We start from the raw sequence: 24686 nt of genomic DNA on the forward strand, positions 1-24686 counted from the left end.
TATTTTGTCATTCTTGATAATATGAGTTCATGTTGGCAGCTGCAGCGCGTAACGAATCCACCAAAACCTGAAGCATGCATGTCTTGCAGGATAAGTCGTTATTCTTGTCTGAAGCTAGGCTAGGAACCTAGTAGAGTGTCCTGTTTGGGAATTAAAAACGAATTCCAGAGCCAAAATCGCAGTACCTTGCGGCAGCACTGCATCCGACTCCTTCGATCGATCAGTGTATAAATAATGTAACAACACTCTGAATGAATATACAGACAAGTTCTGAATTCCTTCGCTAAAAGGGGGACGAAACAGAGAATGCATGCATGCAGAAAGCAGGCATCCATCCACTCCTTAAGGTCGTCGATCTAGGACTCGATGATCCCCGGCATCATCCTTTCTATCTATTCTTACCATACCAGCGAGTAAACACATGCACTTTTCGAGTATATTTTCGTTACTGGAGTTGTGCTCTCAAGCTGAGAGCTCTGAATGCAAGCTTCTTCCATGGAGTAATGCATGCATCTTTGTCAGGGAACTTTTGCTTCATCACAAATTCTAAAGACTCACTGAAGAACCTGTGTTTTTTGCTGTCAGTACCACAGACAAAGCTTCACAGAAGAACAACTGAAGCACAACACGGCTTCAGTTATCAGATGGTCCAAGGAACTGAACCATGAGATGGACATGAGTTCCTATATACTGTATGTTGTAAATGTATTGACACTGAATACAAATATCTCCTCTCAATAGAGGAGGCCACAACTATAGGAGCATTTGTTTAAGATGAACTTTTTAAGCTACACGGACGAAACCTCTGTTTCCGGCAACCAATGCCTTTCTTTCTTCTCTCTTTTTTACTCCATCCATCCCATAATATAAGAGCGTTTTTACACTAGTATAGTGCCAAAAATGCTCTTATATTATGGGACGGAGGGAGTACTTCACTAGTGAATGCTGGCAACACACTATGACAGTGAACCAAGATGCAAATTCGCTTCTTGAGCCTGGCGGAAGCGCATGTTGGCACACTTTACACTATCAGTCATGTCTCATGTGCATTTACTCTATGACAAGATCAACTACTGTCAGTACGACTGTTTACAGTTATAAGAGGTCTTGCGGCATATAAAGCATATCCGTTACAAGCAAATGAACTGAGAACACGCAGTGGCCCATTGCTTCTCCTCCGATCTGACATGAATATGTTGAGTACATTCTGAACCGCCCAAACAAAGTACAGGTGGTACTATTCTGACCCAAGTGATATGCATGAGGGCAGCATGTAAAATTCTAAGTTACTAGTACAGGTGGTACTATTCCCTGAATCTCAAACAAAGTACTATAAACTGTGTAACCGTTTGCAATCAAGATCTTACTACAGCATATAAATTGAAGTATATCTGTTAAAGAAAAAAGGCAACAACTGACAAGAAGCAGAAACTTTTTTGGCAGATCTAACTAGTGATAGTACTAGCTAGTGTTTCTGTCTTTCCCTTGAGAAGTAGGGACTCAGTATAACCAAGGAGTACATCCAAATTACTACGGTTAACTTCATTCAAATTTTGAAAACCATCACAGAGCGTACGCGACTTCAGATATCTGTGTGGGTGACTCTTTGTCTCTATCATCAATAGGCATGCTTGCAAGTATCATTCTGCATTTACATCTTGCCGAGTTGCCTCTTTCGACTCCTTTTCCTTCCATGCGTGCAATGCTGTTGAAAAGATAATATAAATACTCAAGACCATTGCCTCTCCCGAATTCCTATATTTATTTTAAAATCTATATATTGAAAGGTGGACTACTTCGTCCACTGTCACTACTCTCTATCGGCCATTTGCAGCACAACTGCACATGCTAGGTTACTACCTCCCCATAAGAACTTTGTGGTCTATTATTCATCTCTACGCTACAGTTGGTCATCTGTAATATCATATCTTTGGGTCGGCACTTTGTGTTTAACTAGTTGAGCATCTGTTGTTCTTTCTACATCACCTATATCTGAGGGCAGCATGTAGGGAACAATGATGATGGTGGTGGTGGTGGGAGTACTGGTAGGAGGAGGAGCAGCAACAACAACAACAACAACAGGCTAAATAGCCATCAACCAGAGTGGTCGGCCAAGAAGGTCTCCCTTATTAATGCAACGCCGGTAATCATTGGGTAGCTAGATCAGAATGGCCCGATGGGAAAGCCGAAATATTCAAATGCATATCTCAACATGAAAACAGAACATCACAACTGTTCACAAAAAACATCAATCTGAGAGAGTTGCCTATTTTTTCCTGACAAAAAGGTAATGTATCTACTTGAATTCATTCACTTGATACCTAGACATAATCATAAGACAGGTGCAGAGATGATCAATTAATAACTAAAGTTGCATTTTCACTAACTTACACAACCTCTGTCAAAATGAGGTCTTAAAATTTTAAGCTACCAGGGCTGGCTAGTTAAGGTGTAAATGCATGGACAGCAGTTCGGTCGGTGACCGAAACAAGAAGAAATAAAATTGCATTCATTCTCTTACTGTGAAATAAGATTGCAAACAAAGTTGTTATGCATTGCAGAGAATGAAGGTGAAGTTTCATTGAAAGAGAATGAAACTTCACATTGCATATGTTTTGGACAAAAGGCAGCGTGGAACACACCTATAAAGACAGAAAGAGAAGACATTTGCTATCAGTTCAATTCAAATTCAGAAGTGGTTACTGGAGTACTTCTGCAGGCAACAACCATAGCCACGACTTAAGATTTACCAAGGTATTTGCTATAAATTGGAGTTCAAGCAGATTCCAAAGTACACAGGCAAATACTTCAGCCAACAGAAGAGCCAATTCTTGACCGAAGCACAAACTTGGTTTGAAGGTAAAAAAAACTACTGTCCATTTACGTCTGCTAACGACTCTGAGAACAGAGGAACATAGGGTAGAAGACGTCGTGTGTTGCTCTTCTCAAGATTAAGGATATATCCAACTTTCTGATGTCGCATATCATATGCTACCAAGGTATCACCTCCACATGAGACCAAGAAAATGGTGTCGCAATCTGGATGGATCTCAACCACCATGTAGTCCTTCCCAGTCATGCTCATAAGCTTATTGAAGCTGGCAGTATGCTTCAGGACCAATTCTTTACTATGGCAATCCTGAAGGCACCAGAGTTGTAACCGAGAGATTTGGTTGTTATCGTCGTAGGAAGCCATAGCGTAGTGTAAGCACCCCTGCGACGATCCAATCGTACCAAATCTCCGGCCGTATGGTAGACTGATGGTCTTCCACACTTTGCCCTCCATGTCGTTGATGACCGTCGTTGCGTATATATAAGGCCGCCCATCAGGTAGAGCATGCCGCCAACAAAGGTGCATCTACTCTGAAAGAATAGCTTAACTTTCTCAGCCATATCACTATCCCTATGAGTCCAGGCTCTGGTCTGCGACGAGTAGATGTTCACTCCTGTGATGTAAGGTTCCTGAAAGGTCTGCTCAAAGTGAAGAACGTGGAAATGGGATAATGCGGCCGGATTGAAAGCCAGACCTGTGGTACAGCTATGTATGTTGGCCTGCCGCGGCTTTGGGGGCAGCTCCACCCAGCTCCGGGTGATGGGATTGCACACGACAAAACGGAAATCATCCTCTTTCATCGAGGGGGTCATGTTGTTGTTTTTCCTGTAGCGGCGGTAGAGAAAGAGGCCATTGCAGGCGTTCACCTGGATGATGCCCTCGTCCTTGTCATGGTCGTGCAGGTAAGGGAGGGAGGGGTCGAACAGGGCTGCTGCACCGTGGCCGGAGACGCTGGCGAAGTGGTGGCCACGGCGCCACGCCAGCTGTTGCCCACAGTCATGTAGAGGAAGCCAGCGAGGGTTTGGGGCAGCTTGTTGCGGTTGGCGGGGTCAGCGATGAGGTCGCGCCATGGCACGGAGACGCACTTGAAGCGGTGGACGGACCTGACCGGGAGGCGAGACAGGATCTCCAGGATGAGGTCGTCAGTGAAGTGGCTGGCCACCGTCGCCCCGGGATGGTCATCCAGCAGCCTCGGCTTGGTGTTCCGCACCATGGAGCTGAATCTGGAGTGGTGGGATGGGGAGAAGAAATCATGGATCTGCAAACGGGATGGGGAGAGGAAGATCGTCGATCTGGGTGCTACATTGTGGGTACCTGGACGATCGTCGATCTGTAGATGGAGAAAGAGGAGATCGTCGATCTGGCTAAGGAAAATCGATCCGCCGCCGGCGGCGCTTCGGTACTCGCGGAATAATCAAGGAGGGTATGCTGGTCGATCCAAACCTGTTTTGGAAAAACGAGACCTTGAATTCTGCCAAAGGGTCCTTGCAAAATATGTATACCCCTTGTAATATCTTACCGCACAATCGATATACAGCTCCCCGCAAATGTTTTTAGACATTTTTACACCATGACATGTGTCCCGATAGTATACATCCCTTATGTTTTTCATAAAACACCCTCAAACTAAAATCTAGATTAATATTGGGTCATTGCCTGTCGCCACACACCTTGTCTCTGGTCGCCGGCGCTTGCCCTCCGTCGAGGCAGTGGCCGGCGCTCGGTTTGAGGGTGATTCACCGCGGGTGGCGTGCACCACAACAAACGCGGCCGAGCCCTTGCCCACGCCCGAGGCCGAGCTAGCTATATAATAGAAGGTACTGGATGCAACTCAATTGTATCCATTGGAGTTGTGTACAATGTTTACAAGAGGTGTCGTGGGTGACAAGCCAACTAATCCTATCAAATCTCTAGAAGTTAAAATATACATCGCCAGAGATAGGAGAGAGATCAATTTTGGAAGATATACAAAGATATGTCGTCTTCAACACCCCGCCGCAATTTGAGCGTTTGCGTCGGCGATGCAAAGACTGGAACGGAACTCTTGAAATGCAGCAGTTGGCAACCTGTTTGTCATAATGTCAGCGAACCACTGGGGGTGTGGGTACATGAAGTACATGCAGCACATCCAACTGAATTTTCTTGCGCACAAAGTGATCATCCAACGCAATGTGTTTGATGCCCTTATGCTGCACCGGGTTAGCAGCGAGGTAGGTTCCCGAAACATTGTCACGTAAAACCACCATAGCCTTGGGAATGGGAACTTGAAGCTCACCAGAAGATGACGCAACTAACATGTCTCAGTTACAACGTTGGCCACCGCATGACACTCAACCTCAACACCCGAGCGGGATAAGGGGTCACTCATCACGTCATCTTTGAGCCAGGTGGACCGGGTAGAGGACCCCATGGCGGTTCACTAAGGGGTCGTGTTGAGAAGGCCCATGATGCATAGAAGGAAGGCTCGCGAAGACTTGGCGCATACTTCAAGGTATCTAGTCCTCTATAACACATGTATCTTTTGAATAATTTATTACTAATAAAGACGGTTGTGTGCATGTTCAATCAATGCAGAGGCCACGGGTTATTCTCCTTTTGACATTCTCTCTGTGGAGGAAAATCCTAGACGCGCGGAAGATTACGGGCCTTCCATGCGGTACTCAGTGCTAGTTAATCTCAACCCTCCCCCCTTTTCATGGGGGTTGGCCCCGCCTCCCTTCTAACCTCGAACCAAAAACCGCCACATAATCACAGCCCGTTGAATCCGTAAAACCCACCCCGTGCATGTAGCATTGCTCGTGCACTGTGCACGTTCACCTCGTCATGGATAAGACCATCTTAATCTTCTTCTTCTTGGGTGTTGGATGGATCGGTGCTAGTAATGGTACAACTCTTTGGTGGTGGAACCCTTAGATTTTAGGGGGCCTGATGTCACAGAACCGAAAAAAATGAAAAATACAAGGGGGGAAACGTGCCAACCCAAAGCCGACAGAAAGACAACAAGGTCGGCTCTGAGTTCCAGACGCGCGCATCCAAGAAAAATATTCGGACAGAAATCAATATGCTGCATGAGCATGAGCATGACCTAGCTAGCAAGGCACACAACTGAAGTCTAATCTTTTTTAGTTCCAATTGCAAATCCACCATCGACTTGCAACTAGAGAGCGACATTTTTTGTCCCGGTTGCGAGTCCATAACCTCACAACTGGAGCCCGACCTTTTTTTTATAGTTGATAGTCCCAACTTCGACTCATAACTGGGATAAGCTTTGTTTTTCCCAGTTGCAAGTTTAGCGTCGACCCGCAACTGGGCCCAACCTTTTTTGTCCCAGTCGCAAGTCAACCCTTGACTCGTAACTGGGGCCCAACACTTTTTTTTCCTAGTTGCAAGTCCACCCTCAACTCGCAAGTGGGGCGGTTTTTTCTTCTAGTTATAAGTCCACCCTTGACTCACAATTGGGCCCCGACATTTTTTTGTCCCAGTTGCAAGTCCACTATGGACTCACAATCATAGTTTGTTGCAAGTCCCGACCATAGTGTGTTGTTGTTGTCCTAGTAGAAAGTCCACCATCGATTCGAAATTGGGATGTGTTTTTTTCATAATCTCAGTTCAATTCCACCCTCGACTCGCAACTCGTATCACTGTTTTATATACTTGTCTCAGTTATAAGTTCACCCTCGACTTGCAACTAGGTACTTAGTTTGTTTTATCCGGTTGTAAGCCCACCATTGACTCGTAATTGGGCCTGTGTTTTTGTCTTTCATCCTAATTGCAAGTCCATGCTTAACTCACAACTAGAATCATAGTTTTTATCCCAGTTGCAAGTCGACTGTCGGGGGGATAGACCCCGGGCGGGGGCTATAAGCAAAAAAGGGTGGGGAGCATGGGTCGGTCGGTTCAGGGGCACTCTCGAGATTTCATTTCATTTCCCTTCCCTCTCCTCCTGGCTCAGGAGTATCGCGATGCACAGATCAAATGGGGGGTGGGGATATTCTCGAGGGCGGGCGCCCTCAGGCTCGGAAGAAAGAAATTTGATGAGGCGAAATTCGAAAACGTGGGATGGACTGGCTCGTGGCCTCGGAGAATAAGAACGACCACATGGAGGTTTTCAAATGGTTATTGGGACAAACCATTTGGACCGAGTCTAGAAGCATCTGGTAACCAGTTTTTTTCCAAGTGGGGCTCAAATGACTACATCCAAGTGAACGAACTCGAGGAGGATTTTAGCCTAGAAGACAAACTCGATAAAAAAGCCTAGTCATCCACCCGAGTGCCGCACCTGCGAGGACTAGAAAACCCTAACCTAAACTACTAACCGGAGCAAAGGCACCGGGATTCCCCTCCCCGCCGCCGGCCACCGGAGTCCACGGGCTCACCGGCGAAGCCTGGAAGGGACAGTTGCCCTGGCCGTTCTGCGAGCCCGTTCCCAAGAAGTCAGCCGCCGAGGCATTCATCCTCAGCTCCATTGTTCATGTACAACGGCCATGTGTGACGCAAGATGGATGACACCGACATCCACGGTGGAGTGCGCGCTGGCAGCGCTGCACAGGGAGGCTGTGCATGGCGGCTGATGACAATGCAGCACGCTTGAACTGCCGCGCACGATGGCCGCTACCGTGCTAGCGCGCATGCTATGGAGGGCATGTCCGGTCGCCCGACGAGCACTAGTAGAAAAGGGGGCAAAGGTCCAGGCCAGGTCAGCCCATTAGTCCCGGTTCAGTCCAGAACCGGGACCAATGGGGGCATTGGACCCGGTTCGTGAGCCCAGGGGGCCGGCCGGGCCACATGGGCCATTGGTCCCGGTTTGTCTGGACCTTTTGGTCCCGGTTGGTGGGACGAACCGGGACCAATGGGCCTCGCTCCTGGCCCACCACCATTGGTCCCGGTTGGTGGCTTGAACCGGGACCAAAGGCTCCCCTTTAGTCCCGGTTCATGCCACCAACCGGTACCAATGAGGTGCCTATATATACCCCCTCGCGTAAGAGCAGAGCACACTACTCTGTTTTTTCTGGCCGAGGGGGAGAGGGCTTGGTGGTGCTCTAGCTCACCTCCTATGCACACAAGGTGTTCGATGGAATGCCCGAGCCACACTACTTAAGCTTTCTCCTCTCCAAGCTCGACCTCCAAGCTCCATTTTCCTCAATATTTGTCTAGGTTTAGCGGTCCGTCACGCCCCGTCCCCGTCTTCACCGCCGTCGATCACCCATGCCGAGCTCATCGCCGGCACCACCGTGGTGAGCCTCTTGTTCTTATCTTCTTTCTGAAACGAAAAAATATTCTTACTTGTATGTTTACATAGATACTTGTATTATTTTCTTACTTTTATTATTGCATCTTATATAGTGCGATGGTTTTGGTATCCGCCCCCGTCGGCCCTCGTCCTGTCTATGATTCGGATGTGGTATATATATTATCTTTATAACTATTGGTTCATTTATTGTTTATGAAAATTATGCCGACCAACGTGACATAGATTTTATTTATGTAGGATGTATGTGAATCGGAAATTCCAACCGACCCTATTGTCGAGAGGTTAAATTTAGTTGAAGAAGAAAACAATTTGTTGAAGGAAAAAATAAAAAAAATGAGGAGGAGAAGATGATATTAGAGTTGCATGTTGCGGATGTCGTCGATGATCACAAGATCAAGATGGATGCAATGCGCTTGAAGATTAGAAAATATGCCATTCATACCGAGGCTTGGTATCATTATGTCGTTGGATCAATTGTTACCTTGGTTGCGATTATGATCGCATTTGTTTTCGCATTGAAATGTTTTACATAGTTTCAATGTATGGTTTAATTAATTAGATGCTCTAGAGAGCTATATGTTGTTAGATGAGAACTATGTATGTACTTTGGTTTTAATGTGATGATGAACTTCTATTAATTTGGACACTAATTATATATAATGCACGCAGATGAACTGGCAATGGATGTACGGTGACAGACACACCTCCGAGTACATTAAGTGCGTGCATGAGTTACTCGATGCGGCTGAGGCAAACAAGCAGAATGGTTTTATGTGTTGTCCATGCACTGAATGTGGGAATACGAGGTCTTACTCTAACCAGAAAATCCTTCACTCCCACCTGCTTTACAAGGGTTTCATGCCACACTATAATGTTTGGACGAGGCACGGAGAAATAGGGGTTATGATGGAAGACGACGAAGAAGAAGAGTACGATGACAACTATGTGCCCCTGAATACGGTGATGCTGCAACGGGGGGAGCTGGTGAAGATTAAGAGGAACCAGACAATGTGCCCAATGATGCTGCAATAGGTGAAGCTGCTGAAGATCAAGAGGAACCAGACGATGTGCCCGATGATGATGATCTCCGCTGGGTCATTGTCGATGCAAGGATGCAATGCGAAAGTCAAAAGGAGAAGCTGAAGTTTGATCACATGTTAGAGGATCACAAAAAAGGTTGTACCCCAATTGCAAAGATGGCAACACAAAGCTCGGTACCGTACTAGAATTGCTGCAGTGGAAGGCAGAGAATGCTATGGCTGACAAAGGATTTGAGAAGCTACTGAAAATATTGAAGAAGAAGCTTCCAAAGGATAACAAATTGCCCGACAGTACATACACAGCAAAGAAGGTCGTATGCCCTCTAGGATTGGAGGTGGAGAAGATACATGCATGCCCTAATGACTGCATCCTCTATCGCGGTGCATACAATGATCTGAACGCATGCCCGGTATGCGGTGCATTGCGGTATAAGATGAGACGAGATGACCCTGGTGATGTGGACGGCGAGCCCCCCAGGAAGAGGGTTCCTACGAAGGTGATGTGGTATGCTCCTATAATACCACGGTTGAAACGTCTGTTCAGAAACGAAGAGCATGCCAAGTTGATGCGATGGCACAGTGAGGACCGTAAGAAAGACGGGAAGTTGAGAGCACCCGCTGACGGGTCGCAGTGGAGAAAAATCGAGAGAAAGTACTGGGATGAGTTTGCAAAGGACCCAAGGAACGTATGGTTTGCTTTAAGCGCGGCTGGCATTAATCCGTTCGGGGAGCAGAGCAGCAATCACAACACCTGGCCCGTGACTCTATGTATGTATAACCTTCCTCCTTGGATGTGCAGGAAGCGGAAGTTCATTATGATGCCAGTTCTCATCCAAGGCCCTAAGCAACCCGGCAACGACATTGATGTGTACCTAAGGTCATTAGTTGAAGAACTTTTACAGCTGTGGAATGGAAATGGTGTATGTACGTGGGATGAGCACAGACAGGAGGAATTTAACCTAAAGGTGTTGCTGTTCGTGACCATCAATAATTGGCCCGCTCTCAGTAACCTTTCAGGACAGACAAACAAAGGATACCACGCATGCACGCACTGTTTAGATGACACCGAAAGTATATACCTGGACAAATGCAGGAAGAATGTGTACCTGGGCCATCATCGATTTCTTCCGACCAACCATCAATGTCGATAGAAAGGCAAGCATTTCAAAGGCGAGGCAGATCACCGGAAGAAGCCCGCCATGCGTATCGGTGATCACGTACTTGCTATGGTCAATGATTTACACGTAATATTTGGAAAGGGTCCCGACGGACTAGCTGTTCCAAATGACACTGAGGGACACGCACCCATGTGGAAGAAGAAATCTATATTTTGGGACCTACCCTACTGGAAAGACCTAGAGGTCCGCTCTTCAATCGACGTGATGCACGTGATGAAGAACCTTTGTGTGAACCTGCTAGGCTTCTTGGGCGTGTATGGGAAGACAAAAGATACACCCGAGGCACGGGAGGACCTGCAACGTTTGCACAAAAAAGACGGCATGCCTCCGAAGCAGTATAAAGGTCCTGCCAGCTACGCTCTTACGAAAGAAGAGAAAGAAATCTTCTTTGAATGCCTGCTCAGTAGGAAGGTCACGACTGGCTTCTCGTCGAATATAAAGGGAATAATAAATATGCCAGAGAAAAAGTTTCAGAACCTAAAGTCTCATGACTGCCACGTGATTATGACACAACTGCTTCCGGTTGCATTGAGGGGGCTTCTATCGGAAAACGTCCGATTAGCCATTGTGAAGCTATGTGCATTCCTCAATGCAATTTCTCAGAAGGTGATCGATCCAGAAATCGTACCAAGGCTAAGGAGTGATGTGGCGCAATGTCTTGTCAGTTTCGAGCTGGTGTTCCCACCATCCTTCTTCAATATCATGACGCACGTCCTAGTTCATCTAGTTGACGAGATTGTCATTCTGGGGCCCGTATTTCTACACAATATGTTCCCCTTTGAGAGGTTCATGGGAGTCCTAAAGAAATATGTCCGTAACCGCGCTAGGCCAGAAGGAAGCATCTCCATGGGCCATCAAACAGAGGATGTTATCGGGTTTTGTGTTGACTTCATTCCTGGCCTTAAGAAGATAAGTCTCCCTAAATCGCGGTATGAGGGGAGACTGACTAGAAAAGGCACTCTTGGAAGTGACTTAATAATATGCAGGGACGGATATTCTTGGTCTCAAGCATACTACACAGTTCCATCTCCATGGGCCATCAAACAGAGGATGTTATCGGGTTTTGTGTTGACTTCATTCCTGGCCTTAAGAAGATAAGTCTCCCTAAATCGCGGTATGAGGGGAGACTGACTAGAAAAGGCACTCTTGGAAGTGACTTAATAATATGCAGGGACGGATATTCTTGGTCTCAAGCACACTACACAGTTCTACAGAACTCTACCTTGGTGACCCCATATGTCGATGAACACAAGAACAGTCTGTGCTCCAAACACCCAGAGCAGTGCGACGACTGGATTACATGTGAACACATCAGGACTTTCAGCAGTTGGTTGGAAACACGTCTCAGAGGTGACAACACTGTTTGTGATGAGTTGTACTTGTTATCCGGGGGACCATCTTTGACTGTATTGACATACAAAGGATACCAGATAAATGGGAATACATTTTACACGATCACCCACTAGTAGAAAAAGGGCCTTTAGTCCCGGTTCATAAGGGCCTTTAGTCCCGGTTCTGGAACCGGGACTAAAGGGTTGGTACTAATGCCCTGACCCTTTAGTCCCGGTTCAAACCAGAACCGGGACTAAAGGCCCTCCATGTGGCCGGTCCACCTTTAGTCCCGGTTGGTAACACCAACCGGTACTAAAGGAAATTTTCTGATTTTTTTTAATTTTTTTTTGAATTTTTTTGAATTTTTTTATTTTCAAATTTCTGAATTATTTTAACCTCTAATCTCTAATCACCCCTCATCACTGCTCAATTTAATCTCTAATCACCCCTTATCATTCCAAATCATCTAACTTCCCGGACGGTCACCCATCCTCCCACTCCCCCAGCCTGAGCACGCTTAACTTCTGGGTTCTATTCTCCCTCGTTTCCAAGTCTGCACTCATTGTTTTCCTGACAATAGTAAGATGTCAATCCTATTAACCCTCAGGAGTTTAGCTTGAGCATGAAGTCACACATTTCACTGTTTGAGTTTGAAACTATTGTTTTGAAAAACAATAATTTTTTACTAACACTAATATTTCTTGAATAAGTAGTTTGACCATAGTTTGTCCACAGTTTGCCATAGTTTGACCAGATTTGACCAAAATTCAAAAAACTGACCTAATTATTTAATAACACTAATATTCTTGAATAATTATTTAGTAACACTAATACTTCTTGAATAAGTAGTTTGACCATAGTTTGACCAGATTTAATGAAAATTTAAAAAAACTGAAATTTGAGCATAACTTTTTTTCCTTTTGGAATATGAGGATTCTACAAATTTGCAAACAGGCTGTAGGCGGTCTCCATCGGATGTAACTTTTCGAGTAGATGATTTTTCATATAAAAAACTTTTTAATCCAAGTTCGTATGCAAAAGTTATGCCCATTTTACAAATTCTAGAGAGATTTTGTAAATAAAGTCGAAATTCATATTTGTAAATTTTCCCAACAACTAGACCACATATCACATGGGAAACTTATTTTATTTTATTTTATTGACATTTCCATCATTTTCTTTTGTTTTTTCTAAAACTGAAAAGGCGGTCCACGGTGGGGGGGGGAGAGTTTGAAAATGGGACCTTTAGTACCGGTTCGTGCCATGAACCGGTACTAATGCCTCAAAGCCCATTAGTCCCGGTTGGTGGCACCAACCGGGACTAAAGGTCTAACCTTTAGTACCGGTTGGTGCCACCAACCGAGACTAATGGGCATCGCACCCTTTAGTCCCGGTTCGTGGCACGAACCGGGACTAAAGGGCCCAGGTGAACCGGGACTAATGCCTTAGCCGTACGAACCAGGATAAATGCACCCATTGGTCCCGGTTCTGGACTGAACCGGGACTAATGGGCTTACCCGGCCTGGACCAAAGCCCCCTTTTCTACTAGTGACCCAAGATCAAAAGAGCACCAACCAAAATAGCAGTGCCCGCTTTGATGCAGCAACCGAGAGCGGAAAGGACACATATTATGGTTACATATTGGACATATGGGAACTTGACTACGGACATGATTTTAAGGTCCCTTTGTTTAAGTGCAAATGGGTCAATCTGTCAGGAGGCGGGGTACAGGTAGACCCATAGTACGGAATGACAACAGGGATCTGAAAAATCTTGGGTACACTGACGAACCGTTCGTCCTAGCCAATGATGTGGCACAGGTTATCTATGTGAAGGACATGTCTACCAAACCGAGAAAAAGAAAAGATAAGGAAGTGAATACATCATACGATGAGCCAAAGCGCCACAAAGTTCTTTCAGGAAAAAGGGACATCCTAGGAGTGGAGGGCAAGACAAACATGTCTGAAGATTATGAAAAGTTTCATGAAATTCCTCCCTTCAATGTCAAGGTTGACCCAAGCATCCTGATAAACGATGAAGATTATCCATGGTTACGGCGCAATAAGCAAATGACACAAGCGAAGAAAAAGTGAAGACTTTCTCCCGCAACTATTATGATGATACCATGCCAACTTTTTCAGAGTTCATTTGAAAACTATGAATTTAGGTCGAATTTTCTCTATAGGTGCGTCTATGTTCATTTTTTTAGTAAAGTTAATCACAAACTTATGATTCACACAAATTTCAAAGAATTCAAATTTTAACTATTCAAATTTGAAAACTAATGGCACTAACAGAAAGTTTATAATTTTTCTAAAACTAATGGCAGTAACAGAAAGTTTATAATTTTGCTGACCTGAAAGCAAAAAAGAAATAAAAAATTAAAGCAAAAAACAAAAGAAAATAAATAATGCAGAAAACAAAACAAAAAATCTGGGAAAAAATAAAAATAGCAACAATAAGTATTTTTTAAATAGAAACAAAATAAAATAAATAAAGCAACAAAGAAAACAAAAAAACTAAAAAAGTGTTTTCAAATTTGAAAACTAATGGCACTAACAGAAAGTTTATAATTTTTCTAAAACTAAAAGCAAAAAGAATTAGAAACTAAAGCAAAAAATAAAAGAAAATTAATAATGCAGAAAACAAAACAAAAAAAACTGGAAAAAAATAGCAACAATAAGTATTTTGTTGTAAGTAGAAACAAAATAAAATAAATAAAGCAACAAACAAAAAAAAACAAAAAAGTGTTTTCAAATTTGAAAACTAATGGCACTAACAGAAAGTTCAGAATTTTCTAAAACTAAAAGCAAAAAAGAATTAAAAAATAAAGCAAAAAACAAAAGAAAATAAATAATGCAGAAAACAAAACAAAAAAACTGGAAAAAAATAGCAACAAAAATAAATAAATAAAGCAACACAGAAAAAAAAGTGCCACCTACTGGGCCCCTACGGCCTGAATACGACTAGAAACCCTACCATGGGCTAGGATTCAGGCCCGCAGGAGGCCCTGTAGGCCCACAGGCACACAACGCAAGGTTAGGACCCAAAGCCTGCATTTGATAGGAGCTCGAGAGGGAAGGCGCGACAGCGCTTATAAACCACTCTCGAGCTCTCTCAGCTAGCGAGGTGGGACTAAAGTTTTGGCGCGGTGCAGCACAAGGCCTTTGGTCCCGGTTGGTGCCAGCAACTTGGACTAAAGGGGGCATTGGTCCCGGTTCGTGGCACAAACCGGGACCAATGCCCCCCTTTAGTCCCGGTTGGTGCCACCAACTGGGACCAAAGGCCGCCGCTTCCCGCCCTTTGGGCTGCTGAAAAGAGGCCTTTGGTCACGGTTGGTGGCACCAACCGGGACTAAAGGGGGCATTGGTCCCGGCTGAAAAGAGGCCTTTGGTCGCGGTTGGTGGCACCAACCGGGACTAAAGGGGGCATTGGTCCCGGTTTGAGCCACGAACCGGGACCAATGCCTTTGCTATATAAGCAACACTTGGGAAATTTTCAGATTTCCCTCGCCAGTTGCCCCCGACGACGCCGACGTCCTCGACGCCGCCAGGCTGCCCCGACGCCACCCGCCGCCCCCGCCATCGCCGTCGCCCGCGCCCGTTGTCGCCGTCACCCGCGCCCTCGCCGGCCGTCACCCGCGCCCGTCTTCGCCATCGCCCGCGCCCTCGCCCGCGCCCTCGTCGCCCGCGCCAGTCCTCGCCGTCGCCCGTGCCCTTGCCGGCCGTCGCCCGCGCCCATCGTCGTCGTCGCCTGCGCCCTCGTCGGCCATCGCCCGCGCCCGTCGTCCCCATCGCCCGCGCCATCGCCCGTGCCCTCGTCCGCGCCCTCGTCCCCCGCGCCGAGCGGTAGAGGAAACCCTAATTAGCAAGTATCGTCGGTGTGAGATACATGTGGCCGTCGGTGTCGGACACTACATGCATGTCCCACAAGTGACGTGGGGGCGACCCTCGACGACCCTCGTTCCCGATAAAAAAAGAGGAAGAAGAAAAAAAAAGAGGAGAAGAAAGAATAGAGGTGTTCTTCTCCTCTATTCTTTCTTCTCCTCTTTTTTTTCTTCTTCCTCTTCTTTTTTTATCCTTGAAGCATTGTCGAGGCCACCCCAAACCCTGGAGAAGCAGCGTCGAGGCCACCCCAAACCCTAGAGAAGCAGCGTCGAGGCCACTAATTAATATTAGTTCTACGTTTGCCACTAATATATCCATCTGTCATGTTTGAATAATAATTGCCATGTTGTAAATATTTGTAGAAACTATGGACACCGCCCGAGACGAAGTATAAGAAGAGTTGTTGGGGGACATAATCGCACGAGGAAGTGATGCCGTCTGCTCGTTGTTTCTCAACGACACCGATGGTCTGGAAGCAGCTGGCTATGATTATGATGGCTCCAGTGACCTAATGCCGGTGCAAGAAGGAGACCGTGAGGACGGCTCCGGTGACCCAATGCCGGTGCAAGAAGGAGACCATGATGATGTCTCCGGTGACCGAACCGAGTCCGGCGAGGTATATATATTAGTTAATCCTGTGCTGACTAGCTAATTGATGCATTCATTGTTTTGGTATGTACACATATTAATTAAGTCTTTGTTCTTTTTTTCTAGCCCTCCGGATCGAGCACAACTTCGATAAAGAGACGAGGCCCGAAGAAAAAATTGAGCTCGGATGAAAGGTTTGAGATCATAGTAATCGCGCCCGACGGCCAACCGATTGAACCCATCCGAACAAAGAGCGCATTTGTTGCTCAGTGCGGGGTTCTGGTTAGGGACAAGATCCCGATCAGCATCCAGCAATGGTTAAAGCCAGCTACAGAAGACCCTGAGGTGTCTTATGTCAATGATATGCAGAAAAATGATCGTTGGACTGAGCTGAAGTCAAATTTCACCCTACCGCCAGAGGATGATCCGGAGAAGCCAGTTAAAGAGCAATTAATCAAGTCTTTTGCTCGTAAGAGGATGGCAGAACTATTCAGGAGGTGGAAGAAAGAGCTGAATAAGTTTGTCGATAAAAAAGAGACACCAGAATTCAAGGGCAGATATGAGAAGATCAGACATCACTGGCCCGCATTTTTGGCCCACAAGACATCGGAAAAGAGTAAGAAGATGTCGGCGACAAACAAGCAAAATGCTGCGAAGAAGAGGCATCACCATCGCACGAGGTCAGGTGGCTACCTCGTAGTCCGTCTTAAGTGGGCCAAGACTGAGAATGATCTGGTTGATAAAGGGATCAAACCAGAGACAATTAACTGGCCAGACCGTTGCCGGACTTGGTTCTTCGGGGCTGGCGGAACCTTGGACCCTGTATCAGGGAAGTGCATTTGGACGGACGAGCAAATGGAAATACCAGTCAAGAGGCTTAAGCACTATATCGAAGCAGCGCAGCAAGGGACGTTCGTTCCAGACAGAGAGAACGACGAGCTCACAATGGCCCTCGGGAATCTTGAGCACCCTGGACGGACACGAGGCACGTCAGGCTCCATTCCGTGGAAGGCTGGGTTTCCGGACGCAGGCGGTTACAAATGCCACGAGAGGAGGAAGAAAGTGGAGCAGACACAACTGCATGCGCTGCACGCTAGGATACAAGCGATAGAGGAACGAGAAGCAAATCGCAGCAAACAAACTGCCGAAGCTTCCCCCGAAGCTACCCCGCCATCTCAGCGGAGAAGCAGCATGGCTTCCACCGAGCTGCTTCAGCCGGAGCATGTCTTGACTGCTCCTACCAGCTATCCCGTGGATGCTATCACGGAGTCTCGAAATTGCCACCTTATGCTATCAAGGCGGCTGTTGGCTTTGTTTTTCCTACTGAACCCGGCGCAACTTTTCACTGCCGTCCGATTCCAGAAGGATATGCTAGGGTGATGGTCGATGAAATAACAGAGGGATTTGAGGACCTCCAGCTTGACCACCCTACCGGTGAAGGGGAGACTCGGCTGGGTTCTGCTCTGAAGACTCCATGCCTATGGCGGAAGGAGCTCATCAACCTTCCGAACTAGACGCCTCCGCCTCCTACTCCTCTTCCGGCGAGTCAGGGCACTCCGCCTCCTCCACCGCCTCCTCCTCCAGCTAGTGACGATCAGGGCACTCGGCCGGCTCCTTCTCCGGCGCGTGGCGGCACTCCGCCTCCTTCTCCATCTCCGCCTCGTCAGCAAGGGCGGAAGAGACCCGCTGCCGCTCCGGCTGCTCCGGCGCATCGTAGTCCTTCTCCTCCGCCTCGTAAGCAAGTAAAGAAGACATCCGCTCCGTCTGCTCTGCCGGCGTCTAGCAGTACAGCTAAAGGCGGGAGGACATACAGATTCGGTCCTTCTCTGAAGACTCCAGAGAAGTTACCATATGAGAGGACCCCGGAGGAGAACGCCGAGATCGCGCGAGAAGAAGTGAGGAACTTCTTTGAAGGGATGAAAGCAAAGAAACATCCACCTCTGGAGGAGAAGGTAGATCCGGTGAAAGCGAAGCGCACTCTGACTGCCCTGACAAAACCACCCAAGTCTCCGCCGAAAGGCAACTATGAGTGCATTATTGGAAAGGCATTTGCCGAAGCGGAGCGGTCGGGAAGTACTGTCAGTGATCAAAGGTTGAAAGAACGACGAGCTGGGAAACAAATTGCCCAGCTCGGCGAACAAGCGAAGCAATCGTGCTCCCCGCTCAAGGTGCCTAGCGACATCGTCGCTAATGATCCGAGGATGGTGCCCAGTTATAGCAATCTTGGAGATTACCTGCCTGACGATGTACATTATGATTTCATGGAGGTGCAGATACAAAGATACGAGTACGGGAAGCCTCTCGTCAAAGATGAAAGATCTCTATCAACGATGATGCGAAGATTGCATGATTGGTACTTGAAAATCTGCAGAGAGTCTGGGGGGAGGAGTACTTTGTATGTGAGAGTTAAAAAGGAGCATGACCTCGTTGGAATTGAACTATTGCTTGTTCCATTTGAGGAGTTCTTTCAGTTTTTCAATCAATTGGCCCTCGATAAAGCAACGGTCACCTGCTACTGTCTGTAAGTAGTACTACTTCTGTCATTAAGTCTCTCTATATAGCTCAGCTCTTTCATTGCATGTATTTATAATTATCCTCACTATATTATGCAGATTGAAGATCGTCGAATTGAAGAAAAGACAAATCAGTGATATTGGGTTCATTAACACAAATCTCATAGATGCAACTCAGGTTAAATTTCATGCCGCGGATACCGAGGCCAACTTTCTACGATCGTTGGTAATAAATGAAAACAAAGATATAATACTCTTTCCTTACAACTTCAAGTGAGTGTTACTATCTTGTGCATATTCGGTTTCCCTTATATATTAGTCAAGGTTATAATAATGTAATTGATGAGTTATGCATGCGTGTGCAGTTTCCACTATATTCTCCTAGAGATTAAGCTTGAGCAGGGACTAGTAACCGTCTTAGACTCGAGACGAAAAGATCCCTAGGACTATGCAGACATGACTCAAATGCTCGAGAAGTAAGTTAAATCGATCATTATCCACCATAACAACAACTTTGTTCATTTCCTGATATATCAAGTAATTGTTTTCTTTGTCTGGTAGGGTTTCGAGAAAATTCACCAAAAAAGCTCCGGGACTGCCGAAGAAGCTGCAATTTAGACACCCAAAAGTAAGTACTATAGTAGCATGTTCCGCGCATCTCCTAGTGATTCAAGCGCTAGTTTCATCAATACCATTTGGCATTCTTGCTTATCAGTTTGATTGACCTCTATTTCTTGTAAAGTGGTTGTGGCAGGAACAAGGGAATGATTTCTGTGGATACTACGTTTGTGAGTCCATCCGCCACTCTGACGAACAATATGAAGTGCGTAAATAACAACATTCACAATTTTATTTTATTACCATCATTTGTGTTGAGTTTCATTCATTCATATATGTATGTATTGACCCCCTTCTTCAAATTAGACGTTTCGGAAGTGGGATGAACTCCTAGCACCAGTTCGCATGCGAGCAATTCAAGAGGAATTGGCAGCATTCTTTCTTGACCACGTGATCGCTGAAGACGGAGAATACTATGTGGACCATGCGTCCGTATGTTAGGAGATTATATTTGTAAGAGATAATTATTGTATATATGTAGCCGGTAGTGTCGGATAGATATACGAGAACTTGTTGTTCGACCAATCTCTCAGAGAAGGAGAGGTGGTCGATATCACTTTTCTCTGTATGCATATATGTTCATGACGATCTTCTGTTTCCTTCGTTTGCTTACTAGCTAGCTAGTGTGTCTAGTCCTCTCTATACGTATGTATAGTACGTAGCGTCGACCAAGCACCTATTAATTATAGCTAGCTAACACAATATATTAATTATAGCTAGCTAACACAATATATGAAACACCTAAATTAACCCCCCAAAACCCCCAACCCCCCCCTTTAAAAAAAACAAAAACCCCAGCCACAGAAATGCTGACGCGTGGATACCTATTGGTCCCGGTTGGTGCCACCAACCGGGACCAAAGGCCCTCCTGCCTGGGCTCCACGCACAGGCCACGTGGAGGCCCATCTGTCCCGGTTCTGGATTGAACCGGGACTAAAGGGACAGGGCATTAGTACCGACCCTTTAGTCCCGGTTCAGGAACCGGGACAAAAGGCCCTTACGAACCGGGACAATAGGCCCATTTTCTACTAGTGGAGCCGTCCTCGCTAGCAGCCAGAATACCGCCGAGCCGCTGGTTTCGCGTCTGTGGGGCCTCCCTCGGTCACCGCACTCTGCACCGTGCTCCGGGCGCGTCAAGCTCATCACCGTGCCTACAAGAAAGAGTTGCACGACAGCCGCCCAGAAGCCATTTGATAAAATGACCCATAGAAAGAGAGTTGTGAAGAAGATGACCATTTACACATTGATAGGTGGGCCCGTGTCTTATTTGTCACATCAGTCGGTCAAACTTTTTGGTTTTCGCCCCTACCTATCGGGTTCGCTATTTTCTCAAGCAAACTCGATGATTAGTGCTCCGCGTTACTGGTTAGGCAGAGTTGTACCCTGCCACAAATGTGGTACCAAGTTGTTACCCTATCCCGAACTGTGATGGTTTTGGGTAAATCTATATCTATATCTATACCTAACAATAAAGGGGGTATTATTTCTGTCGGTACACCATCGAAATTGCCCCCAAAGTATTATCCACCAGTGCCACCGATAAAAAACGTTTCACAAAGAGAAGTTTTCTTGTTGGGCCGACCCATGCAGTAAGGACCTCCTATACTACGCTCTGCACACTAGGAGAAAAAGCAACGAGCCCATCCGGGTTGGCCCATGTCCAGGTGGCCTTTGTTATAAATTTCATTTTTTTCCTTTTTCTTTTCATTTTATGTTTTCATTTTTTCTACTTTAAATAATTTAGTACTTAAAAAATTTCTTTAAAATAAAATAAATAAATTTTTGAAATAAAATATTTAATAAATCATAAAATGTTTGTGGCTTGAAAAAATGCTCGTGATTTTATAAATAAAATTTGAAATAAAATGTTTAATAAATCATAAAATGTTTGTGGATTCAAAACATGCTCGTGATTTTATAAAAACATTGCTTATTATAAAATAATTTATGAATTTTGAAAAAAGGTTTAGGAAATTGAAAAATGTTCATGATTTTTTAAAAAGTTTGTCTATTATTTTTTTAATGAAATTGAATAAGAATTCCAAATTCAAAAATTGTTCATGAATGAAAAAATATCCTAAAACTTCAAAAACTATTCATGACTTACATGATAGTCTATTCATTCATAAACTATTTGCTAAATAGTATATTCAGAAAATGATCATGCATTTCAAAAAATGTTTTTTAAATCAGAAAAAGTTTTGTGAATTTCAAAAATCGTTCCAACAATTTCAAAAAATCTTCGTCGATTCTAGAAATGTTCACCGATTCAAGGAAATTGTTTACGAAAATGTTTAGAAATTTTAAAAAATATTTGCAAAGAATATAAAATGTCCATGAATTGAAAAAATATTTTTGATTTTAGAAAATGTTTAAAATATTTGAAATATTGTTTAGAATTTTTGATTTTAGTAAATTTTTGAATTCAATTTTTTTAAAATGTTCACAATTTCAAATATGTGCACGAGTTTAAAAAAATGCTCATGATTTCAAGAAAATTGAGAGTGATAGTGTATCTTGGTGATGCTGCAAAATGTGGTCATGGTCATTGAAGATTATTTCTTCCCTTGCAATGCACAGGCCCTTTTGCTAGTAACTCATATAAGGATGATGCATCATGAGAAATAATCTTTTTGATATAAATAATGTTATGTTGAATTGGCCCAGCGTCGTCCATTGTGCGGTGATCCGATCCGTTTTTTTGGTCGTCCTTTCCCTACGACCTTTCCGGCTCTGCCATCTATGTATAAGAAGATTATGGTCATAGCTTTATGGACTGAAACGCAACGACCTGATGGGCAGCCTACCAACAGATCTGATGGGCAGCCACCGTCCCCGTCCCCGTCCGCCTCGTCGTCATCAGGAGATTATGGTCGGCGGTGAATCCGTTTGAATGCGCTCTTGGGCCTTGAGCTGGGTGCGCCAGGGGGTGGGCCGGTTCTGAGTGAGCCGGGCCCGTGCGTGGTTGGGCCGGTGTTAACTTGGTATGAGGCCCAGCCTAACCAAGCAACTACGTCGATCACTCCTGCAGCCCCATGCACGTTCGTTGTTCCTCGAGTTTGTCTGCCATCGATTCGATCTAGGGTTTTGAGTCAGAGCCGGTCGAGGTTTTGTGATCGTGGTGCAGGGCGGGCAAGGCGCATCCCCCCACTCCACGTCATGGCTAGTCGAGGTGCTGTGCCACCCCCTGGCAAGTTTGTAGCCCCGAGTGGTGCTGGCCGCGGAGGGCTAGTGCCGCCAACGGGGGCTGGCCGCGGCAGGAATGGTCCGCCGCCGGGAATGGGCCGCGGTGGAGTCGGCCTGCAGTCCGGGACTGGCCGCGGTGGGGTTGCCCCGCTGCCGGGAGCTGGGGACAGCAGGGCGGCGCAGGAGGCCAACGGCCCTAGGCTGCTAGCGGCTGGCGGAGTGCCCGGACATGGCGCAGTTGGCCGCGGGTCTGTTCCTGTGGGCGCTCGGCCCCGGACGCCGGTGGTGGTTCCGCAGTCGGCTATGGGTCGGGGTGGTCCTAGACCCCCGGTGCCAAACCCGGCTGCTGCCGCGGGCCGAGGCACTTCGGGACCGAGGCCGCCTCCTCCAGCTACTGGCTTCCAGCCATGTCCGGTGACAGTGCCGCCCGGTGCCAGGCCGCCGCATTTTGTGGCCCGACAGTCGCAGAATTCAGTGGCGCCAGTGCTGACGTAGGCACAGTTGCCACATGCTTCAGTCGATGGGGGTGATTCGACTGCACCTCGTGGTCAATGGGGCGATGATGGGTATAACGATTATGGTGATGGACAGCCCCGGGGATACTCATCCACGGGTGGTGGTCGGGGGTATTCCTGGCAGAGCAATGGTTCGGCTGAGAGGCCTTTCATGGGGTCAACGGGAGGCTTTGTCGAAGGGGCGTATGGACTGGGACATTGATGACCCACAAGTATAGGGGATCTATCGTAGTCCTTTCGATAAGTAAGAGTGTCGAACCCAACGAGGAGCAGAAGGAAATGATAAGCGGTTTTCAGCAAGGTATTCTCTGCAAGTATTGAAATAAGTGGTAACAGATAGTTTTGTGATAGGATAAATTGTAACGAGCAACAAGTAACAAAAGTAAATAAAGTGCAGAAAGGTGGCCCAATCCTTTTGTAGCAAAGGACAAGCCAGAACAAACTCTTATAATAGGAAAAGCGCTCCCGAGGACACATGGGAACATCGTCAAGCTAGTTTTCATCACGTTCATATGATTCGCGTTCGATACTTTGATAATTTGATATGTGGGTGGACCGGTGCTTGGGTGATGTTCTTAATTGAACAAGCATCCCACTTATGATTAACCTATATTGCAAGCATCCGCAACTACAACAAAAGTATTAAGGTAAACCTAACCATAGCATGAAACATGTTGATCCAAATCAGCCCCTTACGAAGCAACGCATAAACTAGGGTTTAAGCTTCTGTCACTCTAGCAACCCATCATCTACTTATTACTTCCCAATGCCTTCCTCTGGGCCCAAATAATGGTGAAGTGTTATGTAGTCGACGTTCACATAACACCACTAGAGGCTAGACAACATACATCTTATCAAAATATCAAACGAATACCAAATTCACATGACTACTCATAGCAAGACTTCTCCCTTGTCCTCAGGAACAAACGTAATTACTCACAAAGCATATTCATGTTCATAATCAGAGGTGTAATAATATGCATATACGATCTGAACATATGATCTTCCACCAATTAAACCAACTAGCATCAACTACAAGGAGTAATCAACACTACTAGCAACCTACTAGCACCAATCCCGGACTTAGAGACAAGAATTGGATACAAGAGATGAACTAGGGTTTGGAGATGAGATGGTGCTGGTGAAGATGTTGATGGAGATTGCCCTCTCCCGCTGAGAGGAGCGTTGGTGATGATGATGGTGATGATTTCCCCCTCCGGGAGGGAAGTATCCCCGGCAGAACAGCTCTGCCGGAGCTCTAGATTGGATCCGCCAAGGTTCCGCCTCGTGGCGGCGGAGTCTCGTCCCGAAAAGTTCCTTCCTATTTTTTTCTCATCGAAAGACTTCATATAGGAGAAGATGGACGTCAGAGAGCCATCAGGGGGCCCACGAGGTAGGGGGCGCACCCTAGGGGGGGCGCCCCCCACCCTCGTGAGAAGGGTGTGGGCCCCCTGGCCTTCATCTTTTGCGAGTATTTTTCTTTATTTATTTTAAGACGTTCCGTGGAGTTTTAGGAATTTTGGAGTTGCGTAGAATAGGTCTCTAATATTTGCCCCTTTTCCAGCCCAGAATTCCAGCTGCCGGCATTCTCCCTCTTTATGTAAACCTTGTAAAATAAGAGAGAATAGCCATAAGTGTTCTGACATAAAGTGAAATAACAGTCCATAATGCAATAAATATTGATATAAAAGCATGATGCAAAATGGACGTATCAACTCCCCCAAGCTTAGAACTCGCTTGTCCTC

General features: G+C 46.0%; 1 protein-coding gene and 1 pseudogene across 1 annotated transcript in view; one reads left to right on the forward strand and one right to left on the reverse strand.

Annotated features, from left to right (window-relative positions):
- The window catches only part of LOC147956645 (uncharacterized), an 87099-nt gene that overhangs the window by 17324 nt on the left and 45089 nt on the right, over nucleotides 1-24686 (forward strand). The gene's annotated exons all lie outside the window — the stretch shown is intronic.
- LOC125524993 (uncharacterized) lies at nucleotides 2870-3848 on the reverse strand (annotated as a pseudogene).

The sequence above is a fragment of the Triticum urartu genome, chromosome 7A (assembly GCF_056163025.1).
Source record: "Triticum urartu cultivar PI428250 chromosome 7A, HENAU_Tu73, whole genome shotgun sequence".
Taxonomy (NCBI): domain Eukaryota; kingdom Viridiplantae; phylum Streptophyta; class Magnoliopsida; order Poales; family Poaceae; genus Triticum; species Triticum urartu.